Source organism: Telmatherina bonti (genome assembly GCF_933228915.1).
Source record: "Telmatherina bonti genome assembly, chromosome: 21".
NCBI lineage: Eukaryota > Metazoa > Chordata > Actinopteri > Atheriniformes > Telmatherinidae > Telmatherina > Telmatherina bonti.
The window spans coordinates 9,106,596-9,114,626 of NC_136630.1; positions in this window are offsets into that span (position 1 = coordinate 9,106,596).

An 8,031-nucleotide genomic window follows, 5' to 3' on the forward strand; every position below is an offset into this window, starting at 1 on the left:
CTAAGATGGAAGATGTAAAAGCACCATATTACGGGTACAGAGTGCTCACAGAGAAGTGAAGAACACCCATTCGTGCGTATCCTCATTTATATGTGCATCATAACTTTACCTCCATCCTCTGCCTGAGTGTGATCCTTTACAAGGTGTTTCACATCCTTTTTACAGTCCAGTTTTCATGCACTTGCATCAGCCTAAGTAACAGATCTTGTGTCCCATTCCACTCAATAACAGGTTGATCAATAGGCCTAATTGATACTCATTGTGTCACTCATGCTTAAAATATACAGCTGCCCTTTCATTCTCAGCATTCCTGCTGCCTGCTCTAATGAATGACCCATCCATCAAGCGTTGAATCCCATCTCGGACCACATAAGGGCCCATGTTAACATTATGGTAATCGGGTAAAGGTAACTGGCCGATCGATGGAGGCTCCGCTCTCTAGCTCCCCGTTAGAAGCAGCGCTGGCTCAGAGCCAAGCGTTTTGCCCTATCCGCTCAGTTCAAAGGTCACACCAAGTCTCAATCAAATTTGCTTGAGATGCATTTGATTTGTTGAGTCAGAGCTCTGCAGGTCAGGAGGAGTGTGTGCCTTCTTTCTACCGTCTTGGAGTGTGAACCTCAATCTTTGCGCGAGGCATATCTGCCAGGAACCCAGCAGAAAGATGGAAGAGATGACAAACAAAACAAGTAGTTTCTGCCTCAGCGAAACGGTGCTTCTTCAAACAGAAAGAGGTCCGCCAGGCCCCGTCTCAGATCGCAGACTGACGAGATCAAAAGGAACGGGAAAAGGGGTTTTTGTGAAGCACTCGCAGCACAGCGAGACGAGCCTCGGGCAGGGTTTCAGTGTCTAACCTCCGGCATCATCAGAAAACCTCATGTGCCATCATGCATGGCCTATATACTTTATGCCTTATTTGCCATCATCATCCTCACTTTCACCTCTGCACAACAGATCTTAAAACTCTACCTGCAGCCAAAAAAAAACAAAACAAAAACCTGTGGGGTAATATCATATTTCACACAGCGTACTCTCTGTATGTGCTTCTCCCTGCATTGCCTCTTAGTTGTTCTCTTTCTACTTGAATTCTTGATATGCAAGAGGAAGAAGATGTGTGGTTCTTTTCAATGCCTCTGCAGCGACTGGCACGCTTTTATATGGGCACAAGATATGCAGTGCTGCACTATGCTATGCATGCTCAGCGTGGTGGAAATGCAGGAGGCATCATGGGAAGTGCTTTACCTGCGTCCAGAGAAGGGTTTCATGTGTTTAAGCAGAGCCCAGACTGAATGTACACAAGCTTTCCTCACACACAGTCCCTCAAATCAATTTTTAAAGTTAAATCTGCCCCTCGCAGCTTTTAAAGGAAGAAAAAAAGTTGTGCCTCTTTAGCTGTCCGATCCACAATAATAAGCCTGCTCTTGTCAGAAGAACAGATGTTGATTAATCCAGCAAATTTGGAGTTGAACCCAACCAGCTGGTTGCTTGTAGGAGAAATGAAGGCTGTTACACTGTTGTTTTTTTTCTTTTTCTGAAGCAGTATCCGTTACTTTCATTCTGCCTGAGCGATGATACTTTATGTGAGTTTGTGAGGAGAAAGACTTCCCTCTTTCCTTCGTGCAATGTTCGATGATTTTTTTTTTTTTAAATGAAAGGGGAAAAGAAGCATTTATCAGGTTGTCTAAGCAAGCAAAGTGAGACATTTCCCCCTCAACTTGGAAGTGCTGCTTTTAAATTATGGTCACATTCATCTAACCAAGAAGATATCTTTAAAAAAAATAAACACAAAACAAAATGAAACAAGAAAAACACACAAACAAAACGGTTGCACTTGTGGATTTACTCCGTGTCAGTGCATGGGTTATGGTTGAGTTTTATTCAACCAGTTCTGAGATCTAAGAAATGTTGGAAATGTTTGTCTTATCCACATATATGTATGTAGACTAGCAGATCTGTATGTACAAAAATGGAAAAAAGAAAAAAAAAAAAGACATGTAAATTGAGTATTTTGTGGTATGTAAATCAAAGGAATTAATTTTACACAGTTCAAAAGCAAAACGGAACAGATGTTTCTAGGTGATTAAATAATGAACATTCATAATATTTCTTTGTAAGAAGAAATAAATAAAAAGTATATATTTTACCAAAACTTCTTCAGTCAGATCTTTATTTCCTTTTATTTCTAGCTTTTGTTCCCTCATTAGTAACCTTCTAATGAATGCATGTTGGGTTTAAAGGTGTGTTTACTTTGGATTTAATGAGAGAAAAATGTCTCAAGCAGTTCTTAAACATATTCATCACATTTCATTGTAATAATTGGCAAAAAAAAATTTTGTGGATCAAGTAAAGGAAAAAAAATACTGAATCAGAGAGCAAGGTTAAAAAAATAATTATCAAATTGGGATTACAAACCAAATACTTACTTATTTGTTAATATGTATTTGAAACATAGTGCTTTCATGCTATGATCCACTTGGCTGGAACAGTTAACAGGAAATATGTCAGTTGAAACTGGTTGAGGATTATTACGCTCCTTCAAGAAGATTATCTGACATGGAGTGTGGCAAAAAAATTGATTGTTTCCATCCAGCTGCATCTAATAGTTGTTGCAAGTACAAACAAAATGGGATGGTTGTTTCATGGAAACTTACAGGCAGACGAAAGGAGGTGTCATCTGATAAAATCTCAAAGCAATGTGCTCTGAAAATGCAAAAGAATAGAAATGAAGAGGAAAATGGAGTTAAATATTTCTGACCAACCTGTAGGAAATCAGTTAGGTGCAGGTCAGTTGATATGAAGACTGTCAGATGCACATTTCACCATAATTCATGTATCTGTTCTGGTTTGTTTATTTATTCTAAGTTTTAATTCTTATTAAATAATCAAGGTAGATCTGATCATTGCTAAGTCATGTAAATGCACAGCTGTAGCTTATATTAGAATTTTGGGCAAATGTATTATTTCTTAACAAATTTGGTGATTTTTTTTTTTCTAAATGAATGGATAAGACTTTTCTTCAGATAAGAAATATCACTTTAATGATGAAACGTTCAAGATCTCCGAGTTCAAATTTATGGTGTAAATTGGTGCTCTCTGGAATGAAAATGTAAAATGAACTTTATTAAGTATGTAAAACATTTAATACCCAACTAACAGCAATATGAAGAAAAAGTGTTTGCAATTCCTACAGCTACCAGTAGGGAAGGAGAAGCTCAGTATGTCAGTGTGACGGGAGCACATTTCAGTCTGAGGGCATCGGTCCTGCAGGTTTTACATGTTTTCCCAGTTCAAACATACTTGATCCAAATTAAACAGCTTATCCAGGTCTCATCTTTAAAACAAGTGTGCATAAAAAAGGAAAACAAACATAAAAAAAAAAAAAAGATTTAAAAAGACTCAACATGTCATCAACCCCCCAGTCAGCCATTAATTTCATAGCGACGCACCTGCGCACTCGTTGTTCTGGAACAGTCACAGTGACCCTCTGAAGCATCTTCAGCGTGAGTTAGGCGGATGGTTACCAAACTGCAGCGCCCGTAAAACATACATGTGCGGCTTCAGTCCAGCTTTGCGGAAGGAAACTTCCCGTTTTTTTTACGTTTTTACTGCATCTGTTTGAATTCTGCGTCAGTCACGTGACCTGCAGGCCGCAGTTTGCTGCGCTAAAGAAGATGTACAAACAACTCCGTCACCTCACAAGGTAAACCTGGTCTTTCCTCAGAAAGGTAAAAGCTTTTTGTGCGTTTTAGTATCAAAACGCGCATTAAAGTCCCTTAAAGGAGTGTAGCCTCGGTTAATGTGATTTATAACAGCTGTGTTTCCCAACAAAGCCCTGCTGATAGCAAACAGACGGTTTTTAACAAACACATTTATATTATAATAGTTAAAAAGCAGCGTGCGTTCATGTTTATGTTGGCATGCAACGTGTCAGTTCTTATATTTTCTGAATTTTCAGGGAAACTTTATTCACAGATCTGCTGTGACCTTTTTAGGCTAAAAAAAATCCAGAATTTTCTTTGTGCATCTTATTTGCTGTTATTTAAACGAACTGCTCTTGTGCTTCACATTTTGTTTTACATTACAAACCTTTTGCATGCAAATAATTTTTCAGATATACTGTATATCAACTTTCAAGCATAGCTGCAACTTAAAATTGCTTCTCTGAAAGACAATTTTTGAAAATGCAATAAAACATTACAAGTCATTAGAAGTTTGTAATAAGGGGTGGGGGGCAATAATTCTGAATGCACATTCTCTTGTGTTTATCTGCTAAGTCAGTTACAGAAGAGATGACTTAATTTTCCTGGTATGATATTGGTCTGATACTTTAAGAGAACTGGATTGTGTATCAGCGGCTTATCGAGACCTTTAGGTTGCAGTAGCTGTGGATTACATTTACTTCTTAATCTCAGTTAGGTTTCCATCATTTTAAGTGAATACTTCTTCATTAAAGGGACCATAGTTTTTTTTTTCTCCAAATTTACCATCACCTTAAACATCATCTGAAGAAACAGATGCACAGACGCAAAGAACTTCATTCCAGAAGTCTTGATTCTTGCGTGTCAGACTTTTACTTTATTTCTCTATGAGTTATTTTTGCAACTTGGCCACAGTCCTCTTAAATCCCCTGAATGGTCAAGTTTTGCAGACATTGTGTGCTATCTGCTTCTACCTTTCAGAGTGTGACACTTTGTTTCAGGGAGGGCTTTGCTGTGGCAGCAACTAAACTGCGGAATGACATGCCTTTATATATTAGACGAGCCTCCTCTGTATCTGTTTTTACATCTCTGCTGAAGACCCATTTGTTTACACTGGATTTTTCTACATATTTACAAGTTGACATTTTTGATCAGATTTTATTTTAATGCTTTTACTTTGATCTTAGTGATTGTAATAATTTTACTTTCAGTTGTAGTATTTCACATTTTTATTTGTCCTCTTATGTTATTTATTCTGTTTTTAGTTTTAACTCTGCAAATTGTGGCACTTTTGGTCAACTTTGTTGTTTTGAAAAGTGTGTTATAAATAAAGTTGCATTGCAATTGTCACCCAAAAGGGACCTTGTAATGAGGTCACAGCGACTCTTGTAGCTTCTTTAAAGTCGCAGCATTTGTGGATCAGTCATTGTAGTTTAAATATCTTTTTTTGGCCAGAAATCCAGTCAAAAAATGTTTGTTTGCAACAACTCATTGACAAACGTTTTACCAAACATTCCATACTCACACCTGAGAAGGTATAAGTCAGAAACGTAAACAGTAAATGAAGATGTTTGACATGTTTGAATGGATTTTAGCACTCATGTATGGGTAGACAGAGTCTCAGAGTCAGCTAAGGGGTGTGACACCACTTTGTGTTCATATGCTTTCCCTTAAACAGCCGAACGTATCATTTGCTGCCTCTACACCTGCTCAGAAACACAGTTTGGATATGGCAGCTCCCACACGCTGCACAAAGTGTACACAAAGAAAAGCCATTGGCAGGGTCACTGTTTGGGAGTCTGCGAGCAAAGTTACATATATGGTGTGGAACCATCAATTCAATTCAATTCAATTCAACTTTATTTATATAGCGTCAAATCACGGCAATGCCATCTCAAGATGCTTTACATACAGAGGGGAAAACATAATGAAGGCCAATTCATAATAGCCTATATAAGGAAACCAACAGATTGAGTTGAGTCCAACTCAGTCTCCCATCCTGAGCAAGCACACTGGCGACAGTGGGAAGGAAAAAACTCCCTTTTAACAGGAAGGAAACCTCCGGCAGAACCCGGCTCAGGACAGGCAGCCATCTGCCTCTGCTGTGTGGGGGGAAGAGGACAGAAAGACAACAGACAACAGGAACTGCTACTCCCGGCCAGGGAGACCTGCTGAGACAGGAGACATACATGTTAATGATGCAACACTGTTGGGGGGGGGGGGGGGTAAAAGAAAGAGATAAAGAGAAAAAGAAAGAAGCTCAGTATATCAGGAAATGTCCCTCAGCAGTCTAAACCTATAGCAGCATAACTAAGGGATGCTAACCATCCCTAGCTATAGGACTTATCAAAAAGATAAGTCTTCAGCCTAGTCTTAAAGGTGGGGAGGGTGTCTGCTTCACTAACTGGGAGCTTATTCCATAAGAGAGGGGCCTGATAACCAAAGGCTCTGCCTCCTGCTCGGCTCTTTGAGACTCTAGGAACCACAAGTAAGCCTGCAGTCTGCGAAGAAAGTACTCTGCTTGGTATATAAGGAACAATGAGGTCTTTGATATATAGAGGTGCCTGGTTGTGGAGGGCTTTATATGTAAGGAGAAGGATTTTAAATTCTATTCTAGATTCAACAGGCAGCCAATGAAGAGAGGTTAAAACTGGAGAAATATGATCTCTCATGCTGGTTCTGGTCAGGACTCTGGCTGCAGAATTCTGGATCAGCTGAAGGGTTTTCAGGGCATATTTAGGACAGCCCAGTAATAGAGAGTTACAGTAATCTAGTCTCGAAGTAACAAAAGCGTGAACCAGTTTTTCTGCATCACTCCGAGACAGAATGTCCCTAATTTTGGCTATATTACGTAAATGAAAGAAGGCTGTTTTAGTAACCTGCTTAATATGTGGACCAAAGGACAGGTCAGGGTCAAATATTACTCCAAGGTTTCTCACTGTAGCACTGGAAGCTAAAGTAATGCCATCCAGGTTCATTACAAAACCGGAAAATTTAGCTCTGAGTTTTTCAGATCCAACGAGAATTACTTCAGTCTTATCTGAGTTTAAGAGGAGAAAATTTCTAGACATCCAAGTCTTTATGTCTATGAGACAATTTTGTAGCCTATTGGGCTGATTTGTTTCATCTGGTTTAAAGGATAAGTATATTTGAGTATCATCTGCATAACAATGAAAGTTTATTCCATGCTGTCTAATAATTTTGCCTAAAGGGAGCATATATAGCGTGAAGAGTATTGGTCCAAGTACAGAACCTTGAGGAACTCCATGACTTACTGTAGTTTGGGAGGAGGACTTGTCATTTACATGAACAAACTGAAGTCTATCAGATGAATATGATTTAAACCAGCTTAACGCTGTACCTGTAATTCCAATCACCTGTTCTAGTCTTTGTAACAGAATGTTATGATCGACTGTATCAAATGCAGCACTAAGATCAAGCAAGATAAGTACGGACAGAAGTCCTTTGTCTGAGGCCATAAGAAGGTCATTAGTAACTTTCACCAATGCTGTCTCAGTGCTATGATGAGCTCTAAATCCTGACTGAAACTCCTTGCATAAATTATTTCTGCTCAGGTGGGCATGTAGCTGAGCTGAAACTATTTTCTCCAGAATTTTGGACATAAACGGGAGGTTAGATAAAACATCAGGTGACATGATCCAACAGTGCAAATGTCACGGCGCTGACAAATCTCAGGTGGAAACGGCAGCATTGTGGGAAATTAAAGAAAAATGTTTACTAAAAATCCTGAAACATCATTTACTCTGAAGACTAAATAAAAAAGTAAAGGCGCTTCCTGCAGACCAGACGTAGGAAAGATGGTGGAAAGGAATGAGTCGCTGAGCAGAAGTTGTAAAATTGTTGGATCTGATTGAACTTAAATCTGGTGTGTGAGGGGAACACCTGAAACCTGTGGCTCTGCTGAGCTGGTCCTCCTCTGGCCCAGACTAGCCTAGGTAACAATCCAGCAACAGACAAGCAGCTGAGCAGGGAGTTAATCAGTCGGTGGGAAATATAGAGCTGAACATACGTTCAGTTAATCAGCAGCTGCCGTTAATCCGAACACACATCACAATCGTCACATCCAAATTTGTTGTGTTTGAAACTGTAAAGTCTGAAACCTACATCACAGGATTAAACACTTTAAACTTTCATTCATTTGCATTAAAAGTCTGTGAATATGTCAAATAGTTACTACTAAGGATGGGAAAAACGAATCAAATTGGGATTTTTTGCTTCACAATTTTAAAATAGATTTTTTTCTTTGTTAAATCAATTTTTTTTTTCCCAAATAACTAAAATGAATCCATTATAATTTTCTTTTAGTCATTTTTAT